Source organism: Meriones unguiculatus, chromosome 6 (assembly GCF_030254825.1).
Source record: "Meriones unguiculatus strain TT.TT164.6M chromosome 6, Bangor_MerUng_6.1, whole genome shotgun sequence".
In the NCBI taxonomy this organism is placed as follows: Eukaryota; Metazoa; Chordata; class Mammalia; order Rodentia; family Muridae; genus Meriones; species Meriones unguiculatus.
In genome coordinates, this window is record NC_083354.1 from 103,665,358 (window position 1) to 103,678,739 (window position 13,382).

Here is a 13,382-nt window from a genome sequence, read left to right on the forward strand (position 1 = left end):
CATTGCTGAAGACAACACCTACAGAAACCATTGAACATGGAGAAGTCAAGCTGGTGCTTATATGGGCCATTACCCCTAAATCCTAGAATCTTTTGTACAGGAAGATATTCTGCAGGCTACCAAAATGGAAACCTAGACATCAAACCCAGGCACAAACTCTTTGATCTACAATTTGTCCTACTTGCAGAAAATGCTAGGACAATGGTGGCTAAAAAGCTTGTAGGAATAACCAATCACTATGTAATTTAACTTAAGGACCACTCCATGAGTTGGAACACATTCTGGATACTCCTTGGTTGACCAAAAACCAGAGACTAGATACCCAGGAACCTTGGATCAAACCAAATACTACTTTTTATAAAGACATTCAGCTATATCTATAGATTAGTTCTTTCTTCAGCCATCGTCAGAGAAGCTTCCTCCTGCCACAGATGAGAACAAATATAGAGAAACACAGCCAGACATTATGCAAAGAGAGAGACCTTGGAACCCTCAGCCCTAAATGGAATGACTTCATCAAGTCCCTGTGTCAGTGGTCAGGGAACCTTGCTCCAGAAGCAGAAAGACACACACGGTATATACTCACTCATAGACATATAATATAGGATAAACCCACTAAAACCTACACCTAAAGGAACTAATCAAGAGGGAGAACTCTGGCTAAAACGCTCAATCCCCATCCTGAAAGGCAAAGAGGAAGGACATCAGAAGAAGAAAAAAACAGGAAACAACCTAGGAACCTGACACAGAGGGCCTCTGAAAGCCTCTGCCCTGTAGACTATCAAAGCAGATGCTGAGACTTATGGCCAACTGTTGGGCAGAGTGCATGGAATCTTATGGAAGAAGTGGGAAATAGTAAGACCTGGAGGGGTCAGGAGCTCCACAAGGAGAGCAACAGATCCAAAAAATCTGGGCACAGGGGTCTTCCCTGAGACTGATAGTCCAACCAAGTAGCATGCATGGAGATAACCCAGAACCCCTGCACAGATATAGCCCATGGCAGCTCAGTGTCCAAGTATGTTCCATAGTAATGGGAACAGGGACTGTTTCTGACATGAACTGATTGGCCTGCTCTTTGATCACCTTCCCCCCCCCACGGGGGAGCAGCCTTACCAGGCCATAGAGGAAGACAGTGCAGCCACTTCTGCTGAGAACTAACAGACTAGGATCAGAAGGAAGGAAAGGAAGACCTCCCCTACCAGTGGACTTGGAGAGGGGCATGCATGGAGAAGGAAGAGGAAGGGAGGGATTGGGATGGGAGGAGGGAGGGAACTACAGGGGGGATACAAAGTAAATAAAGTGTAATTAATAAAAAAAGAATCTTTGGAAAAAAGAAGATACAAAAAGAGTGTAAAAGCAAGAGTGGATGGAAAAAAATGAAGGAAACAATCAATGCCTTCTAAATCAACATGATCAACACATAGACTGAGGATGCATGCCCAGGGCCTGCACACTTCTTTACCCATTCTTCCGTATATGTATTATGCCTTCTAGTTTAGTGTTTTATGAGATTCCTTAGTGTGCAAATGAGTTGGTCTCTGTTTCTTGTGGCTTTTCCCCTTCTGTTTGTTTTGTCTTATTCTCATGTATATTAGATTACATTATATATTATATTATATATTATATTAGTTTTTTATTTTTTATTATATTATGTTATAATCCCCTGGCAGCCTGTTGTTTTCTAAGGAGAGACAGAAAGGGATTGTATCAGGGTGAGAACAGAGTTGGGGTGGATCTTAATTTAGAGGAAGGGGAAACTATAATCAAGAAATAAAATCTTTTTTTCTTTCTTTTTAGGATTAAGGTTTTTTTTATTTTTAAATTTAATTTTATTTATATATTTATTTGTTACAACTTCTTCACTTTGTGTCCCTGCTGCAGCCTCCTCACTCATCTCCTCCCAGTCTCACCTGCCCTCCTTCTTCTCCCCTATTCCTTTCCCTAGTTGCCTAATAGGAAGAGGTCTCACTGTTAGTAAGTCATGTATAGTAAAAAACTAACTGCAGCACTGAGGTCATTTTACTTTAAGGTAAATACACCTACAAATTATATCACAGGAGAAATTTTTCCTCATTATTTTATACTTTTCAAAACTTTAATTGTGAACGTAACACATTTTATATTAAGAAAACATATTCATCTTTATTGGACTATTTATTTAACTTGTTAACTAATTGTAAAATTCTCTATTGTTTCCATTATCAAAGTAATCACGGATATTTTACTATCATTGTGACAGATTCAAGTAATGCATTATAAGACTCACGTAAAGACGCAAGTAAAGATATTTTCTAAATACTGTCAATTTACTATAATATTTTATTTCATAACACTTGCTTTACATCTATAAAATTTGAACAATCCAAGGATTCTGTGGGTTTGAGATAAACTGTCTGAAGATATAAACTAAAACCAAACACCAAGTTGACCCTCCAGCCTATCAATTCACTAAATGAAAAAAACAAGCCATGCTTATTCTTTGCATCTCTAACCTAGCTCCAGCCACACCTGAGGACTATAAAGGACACATATTAAGTGCCTTCATGATGTCAGCCAGGGCCATCAGCATTTTAGGGGTAATGGGCGATTTACATCCTCTGACCTCAGCACACGGCAGTCAGAATCCATTTTTTTGTAACTATCATTCATTTGCTCCAAGGGTTTATTTATTAAGTTCTTTTTAGTTTTATGATTGCTCAGCCTTCTTGTTCTTTGTTATACAAACTTAAAGGTAATAAAAGTTTAGGTAATCCATTGCATCATCATGGCCTAAGACACGTTTAATATCATTAAAATTGCATACAAAGCTCTTCATGACTTTTTCCTTCTCACAGTCATCCCACGGTTCTTTCTTTCCCATTTTTACTGCCTCATTATCAAATTACACACAAATCTCAAAACATGCCATGTTAATTACTTAGAACATGTTGTTCCTTTTAGCTGGAATGGCTTCATCTTCACTAGCTCTTCTGGGTGAGTTCTCCTTGTTTGTGGACACACTGGGAATTCCTGCTTCCTTTAAGAAGTCCCCTGTGCATAGCTGTCATCCCTCCATGGAACATTCCTCTGTAGGATTACTAATTAAGCCCGAACACTTGCCAGTGAGTGTCTTAAAGGCACAGACTGTGTATGTACCCCTGTGCTTTCACATGATGGGTGCTGCCAATGTGAAACATGTCTTTCTAGGTCCCCAAACAGTGCATTTAAGCTGAAAGAGAGATGATACATAACAAATGTCTTTTTGATGGTTTGCTCTAGGTACAATATTCAAATTTATGAAATAAGAAAATTATTTTTTGATGGTTTAGAAATGAAGTCAGACTACAAGTTCCCAAATCTGGCATTAGCACCTCAAGCATTCAAAAGCTGCTTGGTCTGATCATGTGATTTTTGCACCATTTATTTCCCTTGGTAAAAATTGAAGCAGATGCTGTGTTAACAGGTCAGTTACTATACATGGAGTCACTAAACAGCCTTTCTCCGAATCTGTGACACATAAATTCTTCCAAATCAAGAAATCTTCATTGTTATCATATGTCATCTGTGCTTGTTAACACTTTGTAAAGCTAGCAGCACATATTTTAATGGCTACTTTCAACTGATTAAAGCATTTCTTCCTTTCCTACAGCTATGTTTTAACTGTGTAAAATCTCACAGCTGTTTTGTTTCACTGTGAAAGCATATGGGTTTATAGTTCTCTGTTCTTCCAATCTTTGGTACTTACTGAAGGTATTCTTGTCTCCAAACTAGTACCCTAATCCCCTCATTATTTCCTCAGATTAATTAGGGGCTGGGTCTTGCAAACAGATGGCTCTTGATCACTGTTATATATAAATAATTTGATTATAATTTTATTAATTTATTTATTTATTCATTTTACATCTCCTCCTGGTCCCTCTTCTTTCTAAACCTCTTCCCCTACTCATCAGAAAAGGAGAACACCCCCAGCCCATGCCAGCACATCAAGTAGCATCAGGACTGAGCACTTCCTCTTCCTAGGTAGCCTGATAAGGTAGTCTCACCAGGTGGAAGTGATAGCAAAGCATGCAACCCCATTCATGTCAGAAACATCCCTGATCCCCTTACTAGGGAACCTACATGAAGACCAAGATGTCCATAAGATACATATGTGTGGGGTGCCTAGGTCCAGTACATGCATGGTCCTTGGTTGGTGATTCAGTCTCCTTAAGCCACATTGGGCCCAGGTTAGTTGGTTCTGTTGGTCTTCTGGTTGAGCTCCTGTTCCCTCCAGGTCCTTCTATCCTTTCCCCTAGTCTACTACAAGGCTTCCTGTGCTTTGCCCAGTGTTTGGCTGAGTCTCAGCATCTGTTTCAATTTGTTTCTGGGTGAGAGCCCTAGTAGCTTTGATCATAAAAACTGAAGATGCCATCCTCTAACTAGATAGGACTCCTAGTAGAGGGAAGGGAACATCAACCCACCCACAAAACCTTTGACCCAAAATTTACCATGCCTGTAAGATGTGTGTACAAAGATAAAGACAAAGTAGAGACTGTGGGAATGTCCAACCAAGGCCTGGCCCAAGGTAAGACCCACCCCATGGGAGAAAGCCAACCCCTGACACTATTAATTACATTCTGCCATGTTGGCAGACATGGGCCTAGCATAGCTGTCCTCTGAGAGGCTCCACCCAGCAGCAGACTAATACAGATGCTAAGACTCAATCATAATTTTTGAATATTTAATTTAAATGCTAGCAGCTTTCTCACGATACTCAAAATCTCACTGAGGAAAATAGCAAAATACATATTAAAGAAAATGCTATTATAAAGAATATGTGATAGTAAAGGATCATCAGTGTGCCTGAACACTGAGGGAGTTTCTATTAGATGACACGACCAAAGAAAGTAAAGCCTTTCACCTCACTGATAATTGGGCACAGAAAAGTACACAGCAAGGTGGTAGTGTTACCAGCTTTCACCTGGTTGTTGAGCATGGCATGTGTGAAGACATTAACATGAGATTGGGGAAAGAACTATCCTAAACAACCTAAAGGTAATGCTTTAATACCGTAGCCTGCCATGATGGCAAGCTTATGATGGCAACTTATGATCCCTGGTACACAGAGGGCAGAGACAGAACTGCTGATTGAGTGAAGGAGTTAGAGGTATCCTAAGACATTAGAAGAAACACTGAACTCTTATTTAAAAATAAATAGAACAAAACAAAAAAACCTGAAGTTCAAATAACCTTGAAAAATTATACCCCTCCCCCACTGTTTAAAGTAAGAATTATCATGATTTTTGTGTCATGGAGAAAGATTCCAAATGTTTTCCTTAAGGATAGGACAAAATTAATCTTAGTCTAAATACCCCTCTGCCTCTACATTACAAAAAAAAATATGCAAAAGATCCAGCCTTTAAAAAGTGACTTACCCAGGACAGTGAAGAAACTTAAGAATTAAGAACACAGAAATAAAAGCTATTCATTGCTCAACAGGCAAATTCACACCTGGAATCCAACCAAAGTTTATGAGGGGAGCAATTAAAGAAAAAGTAAATTCCATAAATCTAGTAATAACAACTATAAATCTAAACCATATATTTTATTTTATATGTAATACAAAGGAATTTTTTAGCTTACTTTTCTGGCAGAATACAGTTTTCATGGTAGAGGAGGCATGGAATGGCATCAGAAATGCTAAGTTGGTTGGTCACATTTTTATCCACACATAGGGAACAGGAAGTAGGGAAAGTCAATAAAATCTCAAACCATACCCCCAGTCATACACTTCCTTCATCAAGGCTGCACATCTTAAGGTCCAAATCTCTCCTAAACATTGCCATCCTCTGAGAGTCAGGTGTATTCATGAGCTTTGAAGCATTTTTTCTTATTTAACCATCATATAGATAAGCATAGTTTGAAGAAGCATGTCACTGGGAAGTATGTCCTTCGGTTCTAGATCCACATTTTTCTGCTTCCAAAGTGCCTGCTACAAAACTCCTCTCTTCCCACCATAATAGATTAAAGAGAATCTCTGAAACTATAAGCCAAAATACAATTGTTCTCCTTTGTTTCTGCCAGTTTTCATCGCAGAAACAAGAGTTACAAATATAGCTAACTACCAAACATGTATGGTTTCCTTCATGTCTCCTAAAGTTTTTATAAAAACAGAACACACAACATAATAAAATTCATAGGCATAGACAAAACTCTATATTGATTCTAGGTCAATGTGTACCTATTGAGGCAAATAAAATACTAAAATTAAGGAAGGGTATACAAATATATAAAAAACCTACAGGAGCCAAGTATGGTGATGCCCACCTCGGAGAATCTCAAGTTAATCTATCTAAGGCCCTACAGAAACAGTAGCTGTTGTGCCAGATTTGTGAGACCCCAAAAGGCTACCAGGAGTCGGGTCCATTGCAAAACACATGAGGATCTTTTTATTACAAGCTACAGCTTGGGTTTATACCCTCACTGCCAGAGCAGATGAGAGCAAAGAGCCTCATGTTCAGGTTTGGTGGTTGATTTAAAGATTCTAGTCCCAAAATAGGGGAATTCCTGCTTGGCAAGCATCTATTGGTTGAAACACAAAAGGGGATGTTGCATTTTGAATTGATTGACTATAGGAAGGTCCCTGAACCATTAATGATCTGGCTTCCCTTGTTTAGGGGAGGGGGCTGGTGGCTGGTTTCCTAGGAACTGTATCTCTAGTGGGCAGGAAAAGAATGCAGTAAGGCTGGTTCCTCCCCACAGGTGCCTAGACATGTCTCCACCTGAATGACCTTTGTTCAGGCTTTTGCTTTGAACTTTAATTCAATAACTCCCAAAAAACTAATTTTTAATTCTTCAGTCTTTCGTAACAACAATGAAAGTAGTAAGCAATACAGGAAAGAAAGGTTCACTTTAAGTTCCATTTGATGGAAATATACATATTATTCTCAATATATATATGTATATATATATATATACACACATATACATATTTTTCCTTTCTTAAAATTTTTATTAATTACACTTTATTCACTTTGTATTCCCCCATAAACCCCTCCCTCCTCCCCTACCAATTCTACCTTCCTTCCCCCTTCTCCATGCATGCCCCTTCCCAAGTCCATTGATAGGGGAGGTCTTCCTCTCCTTCCTTCTGGTCCTAGTCTATCAGATCTCATCAGGAGTAGTTGCATTGTCTTCCTCTGTGGCCTGATAAGGCTGCTCCCCTCTCAGGGGGAGGTGATCAAAGAGCAGGCCAATCAGTTCATGTCATAGGCAGTACCTGTCCCCTTTACTATGGAACCTACTTGGACAATGAACTGCCATGGCCTACATCTGCACAGGGGTTCTAGGTTATCTCCATGCATGGTACTTTGTTGGAGTATGAGTCTCAAGAAAGACCTCTGTGCTCAGATTTTTTGGTTCTGTTGCTCTTTGTGGAGCTCCCGTCCTCTCCAGATCTTACTGTTTCCCACTTCTTTTCATAAGATTCCATGCACTCTGCCCAACAGTTGGCCATAAGTCTCAGCATCTGCTTTGATAGTCTGCAAGGCAGAGCCTTTCAGAGGCCCTCTGTGGCAGCCTCCTAACTTGTTTCCTGTTTACTTCTTCTTCCGATATCCACCTTCTTTGCCTTTTAGGATGGGGATTGAGCCTTATAGCCAGAGTCCTCCTTCTTGATTAGTTTCTGTATTTTGTTTGTTTTCATTTTATTGAAAAATAGCTTTTATAAGCAAGGGTCAGCATTAGAAATGATGCTTCTGTTACAGCTGAGAGAGAGACATGCTTTTCTTACTAGCAGCGGGTGAGAGACCAAAGAATTAAAAATTAGGTTTTTTTTGGGTATTGGTTTAAAGTTTAAAGCACAAACCTGAACAAAGGCCAGCCTGGTGGAGACATGTCCAGCCACCTGGAGAGAGGAACTAGCCTTACTGCATTCTTTTCCTGCCCACTAGAAATACAATTGCTAGGAAACTGGCTCAGATGGACAGGCCAGAACCTTTTATGGACTTGCACCTAAAGTAAACAAATCATTTCAAAAATCAGTTTCCCTTACCCAATCTTGTAATGACAAGGCGTGTAACTCTCTGCTTGTGGTTTTTTTCTTTAAAAACCTTGTCCCCCTAGACCTCCCCACTACATTTCTCTTCTGCTTCCACAGGAACTTTTGCCACCCTGGCTCAAGCTTGTATAAATAAACCCTCATATGTTTTGCAGCAGAGTCGATTCCTGGTGGTCTTTGGGGGGTCTCACAAACTTCGCATAACAGGAATAAAATGGAAAATAATTTCGGTTATGCTTATTTCCACAGCCACTCCATTTTGAGCTAAAACAAAGAATACTTTATACAAACAGCAAAAGGGCTCAGAAAGAAATTAGGGAAACAACACCCTTCCCAATAGCAACAAATAATATAAAGTATCTTAATGTAACTGTAACCAAGAAAGCGAAAGATGTTTATGACAAGAACTTCAAGTCTTTGAAGAAAGAAATTGAAGAAGATTTTAAAAGATGAAAAGATCTCCCATGCTCATGGGTCAGTATGATTAATATAGTAAAAATGGCCATCCTGCCAAAGCCATCTACAGATTCAATGCAGTACCCATCAAAATTCCAACACAATTATTTACAGAAGTGGAAAGAGCAACCATTAACTTAATATTGAAAAATAAAAGACCCACCATAGCTAGAACAATTCTATACAATAAAAGGAATTCCAGTGGTATCAACATCTATGTTCTCAAGCTGTACTACAGAACAATAGTAATAAAAACTGCATGGTATTGGAAGAGAAACAAACAGGTTGATCAATGGAACTGAATTGAAGACCCACACTACCATAGGCACTTGATTGTTGGTAAAGAAGTCAAAACCATACAATTGAAAAAAGAATGCATCTTCAACAAATGGTACAGGTCCAACTGGATGTCTGCTTGTAGAAAAATGCAAATAGACTGGTATTTGTCACCCTGCACAAAACTCATGTCCAAGTGGATCAAGACCTTGACATAAAACCAGAGACTCTAAACTTATTAGAAGAGAAATAAGGGAAAAGTCTCGAACTCTTTAGCATAGGAGAGAACTTCCTGAACAGAACACCTATGGCACAGGCTCTGAGAGCAATGATTAATAAATGAGACCTCATGAAACTGAGAAGCTTCTATAAAGCAAAGGATACTATCAATAGAACAAAACAGCAGCCTGAAGATTGGGGAAAGATCTTTACCTATTTTGTGTCAGACAGAGGGCTAATATCTAAAATATACAAAGAACTTAAGAAATTAAACATCAGCAAATCAAATAATCTTTAAAAATGAGGTACAGAGCTACATTGGCTAAATGATTATTCAGGGTCCGAGCAGTCTGCCCAGTATGACTCATGGCTAATGCCCTGGTGGTAGCTCCAACAGCCGTCAATGAGATGGTAGTAACAATGGTGGCTGTAGTTCCAAGATCCCTTTTCTGTCTGAAGAGAGTCATAGTGTGAGGGGCATCAATGGGCACAGGCACCCAGTGAGGCATGCGAGTAACCAGGGCATACCTAAATTTACTAGCATTCCAGCATTGGGCAAAAACGCAAGTATCATTACCACAATTACTTGGCTCTATCTGGCTAATAATGAATAAAAATGGGGGATATAGACAAACAGGTGTGGGCTTATAGGAAATATTATGAGAAGCCTTAACCCCTCGTTGGAACATCCTGCGTCAGTTCTAGAACTAGCAGTGGTGGTGTCCGAGGTCTGAGTAGGTTCAGGAGACCATTGCCCCCAGGGGCGAGACGTGCTTCATGCCAATTGACTAACTCCATGTTTTCCTCCAATTTTGAAAGTCATTTAAGGTTCTTAAATTATTTTTTTCCCTTTTTTTAAAATTTTTCATCAATTATACTTCATTCATTCTGCATCCCCCCATAAGCCCCTCCCTCCTCCCCTCCCAATCCCACCCTCCCTCCTCCCTCTGCTTGCATGCCACTCCCCAAGTCCACTAATAGGGGAGGTTCTCCTCTCCTTTCTGATCTTAGTCTGTCAGTTCACATCAAAAGTGGCTGTATTGTCCTCTACTGTGGCCTGGTAAGGCTGCTCCCCCCGCCCAGAGGGAGGTGATCAGGCCAATCAGATTATGTCAGAGGCAGTCCCTCTTCACATTACTATGTAACCCAATTGGACTCTGAACTGCCCTGGGCTACATCTGTGCAGGGGTTCTAGGTTATCTCCATGAATAGTCCTTGGTTGGAGTATGAGTCTCTGGGAAGTTCCCTATGTTCAAATTTTCTTGTTCTGTTGCTCTCCTTGTGGAGACCCTGTCCTCTCCAGCTCTTACTATTTCCCAGTTCTTACCTAAAATTCCGTTCGCAGGACTAGCCACAGGATTATCAACATGGATTGCTGCAGCCATGAATCATCTGAAGGAATGGGCGGGCATGGGAGGGTTAGCAGGCCTTCTGGTGTTGGTCTCCTTGGTTTGCCTGTGGTATATATGCAAGATTAGAGTCTCACAACAGTGTGATGCAGCCATGATCATTCAGGCCTTTACAGCCATTGAAGCAGGACATTCTCCCCAAGCATGGTTGGCTACCATAAAAAGCTAAAATGATACGCTCAGGATGCGAGGCTAAGCACTGCACTCAGGGTCAGCTGCTTTGGACCCAGAGAAGAGCATGTCTGATTGCATGCGGGTTGATGCCCCAGGTCCCGCCTCTGAGAAAAAGGTATCGGACGGGTCTGATGCTCTTTGGGTGGATGACACCTAAATGAACATCTGTACAAAGTCCCAATTTATTTCTAATATCAGAGATCAGACCTCTACTCTTGCCTGATGCGTCTAAAACAAAAAGGGGGAACTGTAGAGAGCTGCGGAATGCTATGCCTTAAAGATGGAGCTGGTTTCCGCCTTCCACCTTCCCGATGGTGAGTGCTCTCTGTCACGAACAACTCCACATTTGGCTAAGGCCGAGGATCTGGCTTGCTTCCATGTATGTGGACCTATCTGCATTGCCCCCGTGGCACGCCTGGGTTGGCTACCCAGAGGCTATTTAAGATGTGGGCTGGCTTTCCCCGGGGATTGTTCAATGTTCCTGAATAAACTGCATAGAAAAAAAAAGAGGTACAGAGATAAACCATGAATTCACAAAAGAGGAATCTCGAATGGCTGAGAAGCACTTGAAGAAATGCTCAAAGTCCTTAGCCATCAGGGAAATGCAAATCAAAACTCTAAGATTTCGTATTTCACCAGTCAGAATAGCTAAGATCAAAAACTCAAGTGACAATGCATGCTGGAGAGGATGTAGAGAAAGGGGAAACCTCTTCTATTGCTGGTGGGAGTGCAAACTTGTACAACATCTCTGGAAAACAATCTGGTGCTTTCCCAGAAAACTGGGAATAGACCTACATCAAGACCCCATCATCCAACAAGGACAAAAGCTCAACCATGTTCTTAATAGTTCTATTTGTAATAGCTAGAATCTGGAAACAACCTAGATGTCCCTCAGCTGAGGAATGGATACAGAAATTGTGGCACATTTACACAAGGGAATACTACTCAGCTATTGAAAACAAGGAAATCATGAAATTTGCAGGCAAATGGATGGAACTAGAAAAGATCATCCTGAGTGAGGTATCCCAGAAGCAGAAAGACATACATGGTATATACTTATTTATAAGTAGATATTAAACCTATATTATAGGGAAACCATATTACAATCCACCGACCCAAAGAAGCTAAGTAACCAAGGGAGGGTGCTAGGCAGGAGAAAGAATGGTGACAGAAACGAGGACGGGGATCAGATGTGGGGAGAATGGGGGTGGGAGGTGAAATGGCTGGGAACAAGAAGGGAAACTGAAGGGGGAGGAACATCTCTTTGTCAAGCTGGAGGCCTGCTACAGGGTAGGCTCCTGGGATGACATGGATGAGACTTGAGCTGAGACTCCTAACTGGGGAAGGGGGCATGAAGACTGAAGTGACCACCTTCTAGCCAGGCTGGACTAGTGGAAGGAGGAGAACAACAACCCACTGACAAAACCTGTGATCCAAAAATTACGTTGCCTATAAGAAGTGCATGAATAAAGAAGGAACAAAGATTGAGGGAAAGTCCAACCAATAACTGGCCCAACCTGAGACCCACCCCAAGGTAGAGAGCCAGCCCATCACACTAATAATATTACTTTGCTCTGCTTGCAAACAGGGGCTAACAAGACTGTAGTCTGCGAGGCTCCACCCAGCAGTGGATCCAGACAGAAGCTGGGACTTGCGGCCAAGCATGGAGCAGAGCTCCGGGGGTCCTGCGGAAGTGTCGGGGTGTGTGTGGGGCAAGATGGAAAGACATGGAGGGGATGGAAACCTCAAAAGAAGACCAACAGAGACAACAAACACAGTGTTGTGGGGACTTTCAGAGACTGAGACAGCAACTAAGGAGCATTCATAGTCTGGACCTAGGCTCCCCTGCACACATGTAGCCGATGAGTGGCGTGGTCTTCATATGGGGTGCTTGGTGAGTGGAGGGAGGGCAGTTTCTAACATGGACTCTATTGCCTGTTTTTTGATCACTCCCCGCTGGCAGGGCTGTCCTGCATGTCCTCAAGGATGAAGATATGCTCAGTCCTGATGTGACTTGGTGTGCTGGGGAAGGTTGATATGGGGGATGGGAACTCTCCTTTAACATTTGAGTTTGAGACCTTGTACAGGTTACCCTCATCTGATTTACCGAGGGATCGGGTAGAGTTATAACCTGGAAGAAAGGCAAATTGGCTGTCTCTTTCTGAGCTGGCCACCAGTCATTCAACATTTTCTGTCTTTTTACATTGGCGTCACGGGACCTTAGACTTTAGACTCAGGCAGAGACTTACACTACCTCTGTCTTGAGTCTTCAGAATCAAACTAAATTTCTCTGCTGGTTTTCCCAAGTCTCCAACTTGTAGATCATAAGGTATCTCCACCTCCATAATTCCAGGAAACAATTTATAGATTGATAGATAATAGATTTATAGTCAGTTTATAACTTATATATAAACAAAGAACAGTCAAAGGCATAATAATGACATCCATATGCAAACATTTATATTGGGTACATATATATGTATATTGGATATACACGTATCCAATAGTCACATACCCATATATATATCATCCTACTGCTTCTATTTTTCTTTACAACCGTAACTACTGCAATGAAGTAAAACCAAGACACCATATGGTAATGGAAATAAATCTTGTCATGTGAGATGAACAGAATTACAATGAGAAGATATTTAAATATTTGAATATAGAATATGACACAATATCATAACAAATAGTCTTTTTGCAAGAAAGAGGCTTTAGGTGACCAAGTGGCTCTCTTGATAAGGTCTATAAACTTCCTTTACAAGTACTTGTTTCATATGGGGGTCTGAGAGCATTTTTTTCAGGGTTACAGAAGACAGGGTAGAAAC